The following is a 12,373-nucleotide window of genomic DNA, read 5'->3' as shown; positions in this document are numbered from 1 at the left end:
AGAGAAGCTTGAACCCTCTTCCAGAAATAGATGGAAGCAGATGCAGAAATAAACAACTAACCAATGGGCCAAACTCCTGGAGTACAATTGAAGTGAGGGAGGAGTGGTAATATGAACAAAGGAGACAAGACCATGATGAGGAATCCCACAGAAACAGCTGACCCCAGCTAGTGAGAGATCAATGAACCGAACTAGGCTCCCTTAATGTAAGTGGCAATGGTCTGACTGGAACAATATATGAGACTATTGGCAGTGGTTCCAAGACCTAACACTAATGCACAAACTGAATAGTGCAGTTCATTCTATATGGAGAGATAACTTGCCCATCCCAGATACAAGGGTGTGTGGGGTAGAGAGGTGCCTTGGTCCTGTCTCAAGAAGACGATAAAATGGAGTTAGTAGACTTCCTGGGGTAGGCCTTACCCTCTGTGTGGAGCAGATGGGAAGTGGGGAGCTAGAGTGAGTTGGAGGAGCAGAAGAAATTGGAACTGGGATTGGAATGTAAAAAATAAATTAATAAAAAAGAAAAATTAATAATACTATGTATCTTATCTGATCACAATGGTTTAATATTAGAATTCAACAACAACACAAACTACAGAAGGCCTACAAACTCATGGAACTTGAACAATGCCCAATTGCATCAGCCCTGGGTCAAGGAAGAAATAAAGAAACAAAGTAAAGGCTTCATAAAATTCAATGAAAATGAAGGCACAGTATACCCAAACTTGTAAGACACTTTGAAAGCAGTGCTAAGGAGAAAGTTCATTGCACTGTCTACAAAAAGAAACTGGAGATTACCTACAATATTGACTTAATAGCAAACCTAAAAGCTCTAGAACAAAAAGAAGCAAACCCACACAAGAGGAATAGACACCAGGAAATAATTATATGAAGATTGGTATCAATTAAATAGAAATAAAGAAAACAATAGAAGGAATCAATGAAACAAAGAGGGGGTTCTTTGAGAAAATCAACAACATAGACAAACCTTTATCCAAACTAAGCAAAAGGCAAACAGAGAATAGGCATATTACCAAAATCAGAAATGAAAAGGGGAAAATATCAGTGGACACAGAGGAAATCCAGAGAATCATCAGGTCACACTTTGAAAACCCGTACCCCACAGAATAGGAAAATTTAAAGGAAATGGAAATTTTTCTGGATAGCTTTCTCATATCAAAATTAAATGAGGAACAGACAAGCAATTTAAATAGACCTATAACCCCTAAAGAAATAGAAGCAGTCATCAAAGTATCCCCCCCCTTCAAAAAAAAAGTCCAGTGCCAGATAGTTTCGGTGCATTATTCTACCAGAAATTCAAAAAAGAGTTAACACCATTACTCCTCAAAATTTTCCACACAATAGAATCAAAAGAGTCCTTGCCAAACTCTTTTTAAGAGGCTACAATTACCTTAATACACAAACACAGACACAACTAAGAAAGAGAATTTCAAACCAACATACCTCATGAATATTGATGTAAAAATTCTCATTAAAATTGTGACAAACGGAATCCAAGAACACATCAGAAAAATCATCTCAAGGCTCTCTGTAAGATTTTTCCTTTAAAGTTCTTTCTAATAATTTTTCCTCTATAAGTTCTCTCTCAAAAGTTCTTAGAAAGCTCTCCTCCTTAAAGATTCTCTCTTTTAAAATTCTCCTAAAGTTCTAAAATTTTCTAAAAGCTCCTTCGAAAATTTTCATGGATCCCACAAGGCTTCCAGAGAGAGAGAGAAAGAGAGAAAGAGAGAGAGAGAGAGAGAGAGAGAGAGAGAGAGAGGAGATTTAATAACTCTCTGACAATAGAGCATGCATACCTCTCAGAGCCAGGAAGGCAGATAAAATGTTGACAAAACCAGGGCACCTCATGTCTCAGAGAGGAGATATGACTCCTAAAATGTCCTGGCAAACTCAAGCCTCAAGAGACTTGTAAAACATGCTGCTAACTGATTAAAGGGGACTTTCTCAGCACTGTATCTAAAGGAAAAACTACGGTGATTTAGTATGAGATTCAGAGGCTGCTGCCTCCAGCCTCAGTAAGTAGAGGGGATCTCTTACCACTGACACCCTGGTGAGAAGGAATTCCTTTCTCTAGAGCCTATTTGAGAATATGAAGTACCCAGTATATATTCTATATACAGCCAAATTTGTAGTAATAAATATTCTGGAGTCTGTATTTCTTGCAGAATTTTCAAGGCAAGTTTTCTCCATTAGACGTTAATTCTGGAGGGTTGATGCCTAGAAAATTAATTGCTACCACTGTAATCAATGATAAAGGATTCCAGCATCTCATACTTTTTCAGTTTATTTTAAAAATGTATGTAGATTTCAGCATCTCATACTTTTTCAGTTTATTTAAAAAATGTATGTAGATTTCTCTCTTTGGGCAGCATAGACTGTGGAATAGAAAATGACTTAAAGTATAATAATTAATTAATGTACTGCTGGGGTTATTTGGGATGCATCCTGCTATGGAAAATGGAGGGTGCATTGGCCTCCAAAAGGTTCTACAGTGATAGCAGTGACTACTTCAAAAGGCAGGTATCCCCAAGGCCTTGCAAATAATTTTTCCTCCAACATATTGCATTATGATCTCACTGGGTCAGCCTAATGATTTTGTCAACTGAGATCTCATTGTATTATGCCTGTGTCCTATAGCAATTTTCCATATTTCCTTTTTTTGCTGGTAATGGAGTCAGTTTCATTAAGACATGCTGTCTGGGTAATTCATCTCAGTTTTCTGAGGGCCAAGTAGACTTACTAACAAGACTCCAATGATGATCGTAATCACTGAAAGTCCTATAGAGCAGGGGAACCATGGGGGTGCTTGATTATCTATGAATCATGACTGCAGGGTCCTTGGTGGCTTGGAGGAGGATCACAGGGTCCTTGCTAGATATGCTAGCAGTGTTGTTTTTAAAATAAAGCTCAGACTTTCTTCTTGTCCTGGAAGCAGGACATCTGCCATGCAGGATGGTGTCCCAGCCGACTGGCAGACAAATGCACTACAGGGCAGGTATACCTGTCTACCAAAAGCCTGCTCCTCCCTTACAGCATTTGTGAAGCTGAAAGTGGAGATGCTGAAGCATTGGTGATGAGAAGGAAAGGGTCTTGATGCTTTCTGGACAGTGATACTTCTGGTCTGATAGTTGTCTCCAGCATATAGGCATCCCACCACCTGGATTGGCCATTGTGTTTGATGAAAAGGGTTTGGGTCAGGTCTGTCCCAGCACTACTCCAGAAGTTGCCCCAGATAGGGGTCTGTTCTATGAAAGGTGGAGACCTTAACATAAATAGGATCCTGGAGAAATTTCATCAGTGGGTAGTCTTCAGTACCATAGTAAGAGCCATAGGTTTTGTCCTTGGTAATCTGAAGCTTCAGAGAGAGGGCCTCAGGCTGGGTCTTAGGAATGGGTGGTGGGAGAGTCAGCACTTGCATGTTAATTGGGGATGTGTTGCTGAGAACAGAGTAGCTACTGCTGACTCGGAGCCTAAAGATGCTGTAATAGATCCACTGCCCCAAGTTCTCACATCCTGAGTGGCCAATAGTTCATTTTCATACACTACCTACTCTCTAATGAACTTTCGATACCACAGGAAGTAAATTGAAATTGGAACACGGCAAAGGTGGGTGTTGCCATCACAGGATTACATCCACTGTCACTCCTGATGAGCAAGTGTAGTGAATTCAAGTGCATTCAGTGGTGAGGTCACATTCCTGGACATAGCAATGAAGAGGCCCTCTCTGGTGCACTGCGAAGTTACTGTGTTTCCATAGTAACAGGAGCCTACCTCTTCCTCTTCAGAGCTATAGTAGCAACCCAGCTCCTCACAGACACCTCGAGAGACCCGCAAGGGAGCACAGGAAAGCCTTTCTTTTACTGGCAAGGGATTACACACTTCAGTACTCAGGGTGTCTGGAGCTTGAGGATCCAAAGGGCATTTAAGCAGTCTCTTCCTTACTGCTGCCATAAGTCCAGATACATCCACCTCTTGCACTCCAACATCATTGACATAGTGGGAGCCGCTCATAGTGATATAGCAGCCATTATAGGTAGCTTCCAACTCCAGAGAGCCATCAGGACTGTCCATCACCCATTTACCACAGTCAGAGTCATTCTTTAGCCTTTGTGGCAGCCCTTGGCTATCCCAAGCTGTAAACACAGGACTCTCTGCCTCTATGCTGAGATTCACAGTAAACTGGAAGTTCTGTAGGCTACAGTGGAGCACACCTGGCACCATGGTCACATGATGCCCATTCAAAGGAGGACAGAATAGGAAACACAGAAAGATGCCGGGTGGAAGTCACAGAGTGCTACTGAGAGCCTGGCCAGCCATTCTTTCTCCTCCACTAGCCCACCATATTTCCTTTAATAAATGCAATATATGAATTTCTCTCTGTGCAATGGGCAGAGAAGATCCTACATGTTTGAGGACTGGAACAAAAAATAAAAAGATTAGTGCTCCTACAATTTCCAAGTTGATAATGAAGTTTTTACCTGAATTAACAACTCAAATAAATTAGCTACATCCTCTGTTGAGAAAAGCTGGAGCCTGGAATGGCCAATTTGATCTGAGAATGTAAAGTACCCGTGTTTATGCCTAGCTGGGAACTATTTTAAACACTTCTTAGTTAAGTCTTTATTTGATCCAATGACATTTCTAAACCATTGTAAGATAAAGGAGTGACATGTATCCACCTAAAATCAATGTGGCACAATGTTGTTAAGCATGTCTAAAAGTTGTACTTTTGAGTTAACAAAAGAAACATGTTAGCTTAGGACTCTAGTTTTATCTATTAGTCTTTGGTTAATTGTATTAAATTGATTTATCTGTATACTAATGAAGCATTGTTGGATAAAGAGTTTACCTGAATTAATAGTATCTGTAGGACCAAGATTGGAGTTAAACTTGCCAAATAAGTTAAACTTGTAATCAAAGCAATAATAAACCATTTTAGCTATGAGAGGGCAATACCAACTGTCTCAAAATATACATACATTACAGGATCATGATCAGAATCATTATAATATAAAATGTTTCAAAAAGCAGTTCAGCCCCTGGGCTGTAGAGTTCAATGTAGCAAAAGAAAGGAGTCAGTGACATAGGGTGTATAAGTTGCTCATGGTTGCTTCCTGCTTATATGGGGCAAAGTTGGAGGTCTTAAAGGCTGGAACACACTGGAAACCTAGGAAAAGCAGGTTGTTTGGGGCTTTGTGAGGCATGCAGGCAGCTTTGGAGCAGTCTGTGTCTGGAGAATGTAATAAGGCCACCTGGAATGAGAGCTGGAGGGCAGGGCAAAGGGCTGAAGCAAAACCATGATCACAGAAAAAATAATCTGTAACACTTTAAATGATTATAAATCTAGTGAAATAAATATATATTAATTGCAGAACATGAAGATAAGGAATTTAAAGAGGAAGCTTTTTTCTCTTAGGTGAACACTAGAAATTTTTAAGTGTATGGTTTGGCAGAAGAGATGCCAGGGGGAGTGGGAAAGTTCAAACCCACTCCCAAAAAATATGCAAGTGGGAAAACAAACTCTAGACAAGTAATACTTACCTGAGTTTATTTTCACCTGTGGTGATGCTAGAGGATGCAAATTGATCTCCTGAAGTTCAAAAGAACCATTCTTTAGAGGCAAAGATGTTAGATATATCAGTTTATTATTATTTGTAGTCTGTATTGAAATACATGTTGAAAGGGCAAGATGACTCATTTTTTGAGTCATAAAAGGAGTTTAGAAACCTAAAAAATAATTTTTGTTAAAAGCAATAATATCCCCTTTTCTGTTTAGAAGGCTGTATGTATATAAAATAAAAAGAGATCTCTATTAAAATCAGAATTTGTATGTTTTCCATTTTAAAAATGGAGAACGGGAACATAAAATACTAAGCTTGTGCCTAAAAAGTGTATATAGCCAAAGTATATAGGAGGAAATGATTATTGATGTTAAATTTAGGTTTCGTGATCACTTTTGGAAAGGAGTAACTTGGAGAATTGACCTGACTTTTTAACAGATTAAAAAAAGGCAATTGACTCCAAAGTTAAAATAGAGAATAAGCAGAAACTACAAAAAGGTATAGTTGTGCTTATCATGATACATTTAAACATTTTAAATGGCAAGGAGCTAAGTAAAGAATTATTTACATCTATAATAACATTTATAAATATAGTTTCAAATATATAAGAGCATATATTCAAGGATTACTTGAATATCTTTGAATATATATGTTAATATATATTTACTAACTAACATATATTAAGTAAATTTTTAATTAGTAAGTTCTGTAGGTTATAGTTAAGGTAAATTTAATTTGAACAGTGTATTTTTATCTAAATTAATTATTATATATTGTATCATATATTTTTTGTGTTTTTTTCTTTTATTTATTTATTTTTTTATTAGATCAAATTAGGACCAAGCTTGTTTCACATAACAATCCCTTCTCCCTCTCCCTACCCTCACCCTCATCCCTCAACCCCACCCCGACCTAACCCCACCCCATCCACCCTCCACTCCCCAGGCAGGGTAGGGCACTCAACCGGGGCTCTGCAAAGTCCACCACATCATCCTGGGCTGGGCCTAGGCCCTTCCCCATGTGTCCAGGGCAAGAGTGCATCTCTTCAGGGGGAATGGGCTCTCAAAGTCCCTTCTTGCACCAGGGAAAAATACTAATCCACTACCAGGGGCTCCCTAGAGTGCAGAGGCCTCCTTATTGACATCCATGTTCAGGGATCTGGATCAGTCCTGTACTGGCCTCCCAGTCAGCATCTGGGGTCGATGTATTCTCCCTTGTTCAGTCCATCTGTTTCTGTGGGTTTCTCCAACCTGGTACCAACCCCTTCAATCTTCATTCCTCCCTCTCTGCAACTAAATTTCAGAGTTCAGTTCAGGGTATATCTGTGAATGTCTGCCTCTGCTTCCATCAACCACTGGATGAGGGCTCTAGGATGGCATAAAAAGTAGTCATCAGTCTCATTTTAGGGGAAGGGTGTTTGGCTTATCCGCTCCACCATTGCCCGGATTGTCAGTTCATGTCATCCTTGTAGGTCTCTGGAAGTCTCCCTAGTGCCAGATTTCTCCTAGGACCTATAATGGCTCCCTCTAATATGGTATCTCTCATTCTGTTCTCCCCTCTTCTTCCCCCATCTCAATATTTTTGCTCTTCCATTTCCTCCTCTCCTCTCCTCTTCTCCTCCTCTCATTCTGGCAGCTCCCCCTCCCATACCCTCATTCTCACAATTAGCTCAGGAGTTCCTGCCCCTTCCCATTCCTAAAGTCCATGCATTTATCCCCTAGAGTACTTCATGTTTCCTGAATTTTTTGGTGAAGAGGATTGTAGGCTGGTAATCCTTTGCTCTATGTCTAAAATTCATATATGAGTGAATATATACCATGTTTGTCTTTTTGTGACTGGGTTACCTCACTCAGGATGGTTTCTTCTAGTTCCATCCATTTGCCTGCGAATTTCAAGATTCCATTGCTTTTTTCTGCTGAGTAGTACTCCATTGTATAAATGTACCACATTTTCTCTATCCATTCTTCAGTTGAGGGGCATCTAGGTTGCTTCCAGGTTCTGGCTATTACAAACAATGCTGCTATGAAGATGGTTGAACATATGTCCTTGTTGTATGAATATGCACTTTTTGGGTATATACCCAAGAGAGGAATGGCTGGATCTTGAGGAAGACTGATTCCCATTTTTCTGAGCAATCACCATGCAGATTTCGAGAGTGGTCTTAAAAGTTTGCACTCCCACCAGCAATTAAGAAGTGTTCCTTTTTCTCCACATCCTCTCCAGCATAGATTGTCATAGGTATTTTTGATTTTAGCCATTCTGACAGGTGAGAGGTGGTATCTCAGAGTTGTTTTGAGTTGCATTTCTCTGATGGCCAAGGATTTTGAGCACATCCTTAAGAGTCTTTGATCCATTTCACATTCCTCTGTTGATAATTCTCTATTTAGTTTTGCACCTCATTTTTTAATTTCATTGTTTGGTGTTTTGGTGGCTAGCTTCTTGAGTTCATTGTATATTTTGGAAATCAGCCCTCTGTCAGATGTGGGTTTGGTGAAGATCTTTTCCCATTCTGTGGGCTATCGTTTTGTCTTACTGACTATGTCCTTTGCCTTACAGAAGCTTCTCAGTTTCAGGAGGTCCCATTTATTAATTGAAGATCTCAATGTCTGTGCTACTGGTTCAGGAAGCAGTCTCCTGTGCCTATTCGTTCAAGGGTATCTCCCACTTTCTCTTCTAGAAGTTTCCATGTGGCTGGATTTATGGTGAGATCTTTGATCCATTTGCACTTAAGATTTGTGCATGGTGACAGGTATGGATCTATCTGCAATCTGCATGTCCGAATCCAGTTGTGCCAACACCATTTGTTGAAGATGCTTTCTTCCATTGTATAAATTTAGCATCTTTGTCAAAAATAAAGTGTTCATAGGAGTGTGGATTAATATCAAGGTTTTCAATTAGATTCCATTGGTCTATCCGTCTATTTTTGTGCCAATACCAAGCTGTTTTCAGAACTATGGCTCTATAATAGAGCTTGAAGTCAGGATGGTGATGCCACCAGAAGATCCTTTATTGTACAGAGTTGTTTTTTTCTATCCTGAGTCTTTTGTTTTTCCTTATAAAGTTGAGTATTGTTCTTTCAAGGTCTGTGAAGAACTCTGTTGGGATTTTGATGGGGATTGCCTTGACTCTGTAGATTACTTTTGGCAAGACTGCCATTTTTACTATGTTCCATCCATTTTCCTGCAAATTTCAAGATTCCATTGTTTTTTTTTGTTTTTTTTTCTGCTGAGAAGTACTCCATTGTGTAAATGTACCACATTTTCTCTATCCATTCTTCAGTTGAGGGGCATCAGTTGAGGTTGTTTCCAGGTTCTGGCTATTACAAATAATGCTTCTATGAATATAGTTGAACAGATGTCCTTGTTTTAGGAATGTGCTTCTTTTGGGTATATGCCTAAGAGTGGAATTGCTGGATCTTGTGGTAGACTGATTCCCATTTTCTGGAGGAATCACCATAAAGATTTCCAGAGTGGCTGTACAAGTTGGCACTCCCACCAATATTAGAGGAGTGTTCCCCTTTCTCCACATCCTCTCCAGCAGAAACTCATTGGTTTTTGATTTTGGCCATTCTGACTGGAGTAAGATGGTATCTCAGGGATGTTTTGATTTGCATTTCCCTGATGGCTAAGGATGTTGAGATGTTTTATTGTGTCTTTCAGCCCATTTAGAATCCTTTATTGAGAATTGTCTATTTAATGCTGTACCCCACTTTTTAATTGGATTGTTTGGTGTTTTGGAGAATAGCTTCTTGAGTTCTTTTTAAATTTTGGAGATCAGGCCTCTGTCAGATGTGGGGTTGGTGAATATCTTTTCTCAGTCTGTGGGCTCCCGTTTTTTCTTACTAACTGTGTCCTTAGCCTTACAGAAGGTTCTCAGTTTCAGGAGGTCCCCTTTACTAATTGTTGATCTCAATGTCTGTGATACTGGTGTAATGTTCAGGAATCGATCTCCTGTACCAATTAATTCAAGTGTATTTGCTACTATGTCTTCTAATAGGTTCAGTGTGGCTGGATTTATGTTGAGGTCTTTGATCCATTTGGACTCAAGTTTTGTGCATGGCAATAGACATGGACAGTCTTCTACATGCGAGCATCCAGTTATGCCAGCACCATTTGTTGAAGATGCTTTCTGTTTTCCATTGTATAGCATTAGTTTTTTTTTTATCAAAAATCAGGTGTTTGTAGGTGTGTTGGGTTTTCAACTCTATTCCATTGGTCTACCTGTCTATTTTTGTGCCAATACCAAAATGTTTTCAGGACCATAGCTCTGTAATAGAGCTTGAAGTCAGGGATGGTGATGCCTCCAGAAGTTCCTCTATCGTACAGGGTTGTTTTGGCTATCCTGGGTCTTTTGTTTCTCCATATAAAGTTGATAATTGTTCTTTCAAGGTCTGTGAAGAATTGTGCTGGGATTTTGATTGGGGTTGCATTGAATCTGTAGATTGCTTTTGGCAAGATTGCCATTTTTACTATGTTGATCTTATCTATCCAAAAACATGGGAGATCCTTCCATTTTCTGGTATCTTCTTTAATTTCTTTCTTTAGAGACTCAAAAGTCTTACAGTACAGTTCTGTCAGTTTTTGGTTAGCATTACCCCAAGGTATTTTATGTTATTTGTGGCAATTGTAAAGGGTGATGTTTCTCTGATTTCTTTCTCCATGAATATCTGTATATAATAGGGCCACAGAATTTTGGGGTTAATATTATATCCTGCAACTTTGCTGAAGGTGTTTATCAACTATAGGATTTACCTGGTAGAATTTTTTGGGTCACTTATGTAGACTATCATATCATATAAAAGTAGTGAAAGTTTGACTTCTTCCTTTCTGATTTTTTATCCCCTTGATCTCCTTTTGTTGTCATATTGCTAGCAGTGCTAAGAGTTAAGTTCATAGCACTAAGTGCCCAAATGAAAAAACAGGAGAATAATCACACTAGAGAATTAAAAGCATAATTGAAAGTTCTAGAACACAAAGAAGCCACTACAACCTGGAAGAGAAGAAGCCAGGAAATAATCATATTGAGGGCTGAAATCAATAAAGTGGAAACTAGGAGAATACAAAGAATCAATATAATGAAGAGTTGGTTCTTTGAGAAAATCAACATGATAGACAAACCTTTATCCAAACTTACCAAGCTGCAGAAAGTGAACATGAAAATTAATAAAATCAGGAATGTAAAGGGGGGACATAACAACAGACACAGAGGAAATCCAGAGAATCATCAGGTCATACTTTGAAAACATATTTCACTTCCAAAATTAAATCAAGAAGAGATAAGCAAATCGAATAGACTTATAACCCCTAATGAAATAGAAGCAGTCATCAAAAGTCTCCCAACTAAAAAAAGTCCAGGGCCAGAGGGTTTCAGTGCAGAATTCTACCAGAAATTCACATAACTGCTAGTACCAATTCTCCTCAAAGTATTCCACATTCTAGAAACAGAAGGGTCATTGCCAAACTCTTTTTACAAGGCTTCAATAACTTTGATACCCAAGCCACACAAAGACACAACGAAGAAAGAGAACTACAGACCAATATCCCTCAGAACACTGATGCAAAAAGACTCAATAAAATACTGGCAAATCAAATAAAAAAATTTTTAAAAATACTGGCAAATAGAATCCAAGAACACATTAGAGAAATCATCCACCATGATCAAGTAGTCTTCATCCCAGGGATGCAAGTGTGGTTCAACATATGAAAATCCATCAATGTAATCCACCATATAAACTGACTGAGAAAAAAAACACATGATAATCTCACTAGATTCTGAAAAATCCTTTGACAAAATCTAATACCCCTTCATGATAAAGGTCTTGAAGAGATCAGGGGTAACAGGAACATACTTTACCATAATAAAAGCAATATACTGCAAGCTGACAGCCAACATCAAATTAAATGGAGAGAAACTCAATGCAATTCCTCCAAAATGGGGGACAAGACGAGGCTGTCCACTCTCTCCATACATCTTCAATATTTTCCTTGAAGTTCTAGCTAGAGTATTAACACATTTCTATTAATCTGTGGTTCTCTAAGTGGTCCTGGCTTAATGTTAATGCCCAAATCTCTTGCTTCTTTGAGCTTTCTTTACTCCACCCACTACCTTTCTCTATCTCTATTTGGAATTCCTGCCTGGGTGAATCTTGCCTATCCATTGGCCAAAACCACAAATAATAGAAACATATTCACAGCATACAGAAAGACACCCCCATCAATCTCCTCTTTTTTGTGTAAATAAAAGGGAAGGTTTTATCTTTAACATAGTAAAATTATACATAACAAAACAGTTATCAAGTAAGAATTATAGTTACAATATTTATTCCATTTACATTTGTCAAAATTTAAAGAAAATATTCTATCTTATCTTTTTTAGTCTAAAGTTTTATATGTAATTTGTCTTTTATCATAACTAATAAACACCATAACCATAACTGTCTGTCCTCAACTCCATCAATGACCCCAGAAAATAATATATAAACTCTAGAATTGACAATCATCTCGATACCTGGACAGTCACCTAAAGTTCTTCTTTAACATTGTGGCATCCCTCTTCATCCTATATTCCAAGAATGTCTGGCAGACATTTTGATGAAGCAGGAACCTCGAAGGACCATCATGTCTCTTGGCAAAGTTTTTCAATTACTTTTCTTTGTAACATGCTTGTCCAGAATGGACAGCATGCTGTCAAGCAGTCCAGGCAAGTACAGTATTTTTGCCCAAATGGATATCCAGGCCATATTGAAGGCAAACTCCATAATAAGTTTCTTTGATTCCCATCTTCCTCTC

At 38.6% G+C, this 12,373-nt stretch overlaps 1 pseudogene; it reads right to left on the bottom strand.

The window, feature by feature from the left end:
* Positions 1-2,707: 2,707 nt before the first annotated feature.
* On the bottom strand, positions 2,708-4,341 carry LOC100767805 (annotated as a pseudogene).
* Between the last annotated feature and the right edge of the window lie 8,032 nt (positions 4,342-12,373).

The sequence above is a fragment of the Cricetulus griseus genome, chromosome 4, assembly GCF_003668045.3.
Source record: "Cricetulus griseus strain 17A/GY chromosome 4, alternate assembly CriGri-PICRH-1.0, whole genome shotgun sequence".
In the NCBI taxonomy this organism is placed as follows: Eukaryota; Metazoa; Chordata; class Mammalia; order Rodentia; family Cricetidae; genus Cricetulus; species Cricetulus griseus.
The sequence above is the reverse complement of the archived record's forward strand: the minus strand, read 5'-3'. Positions and strand labels throughout refer to the sequence as shown.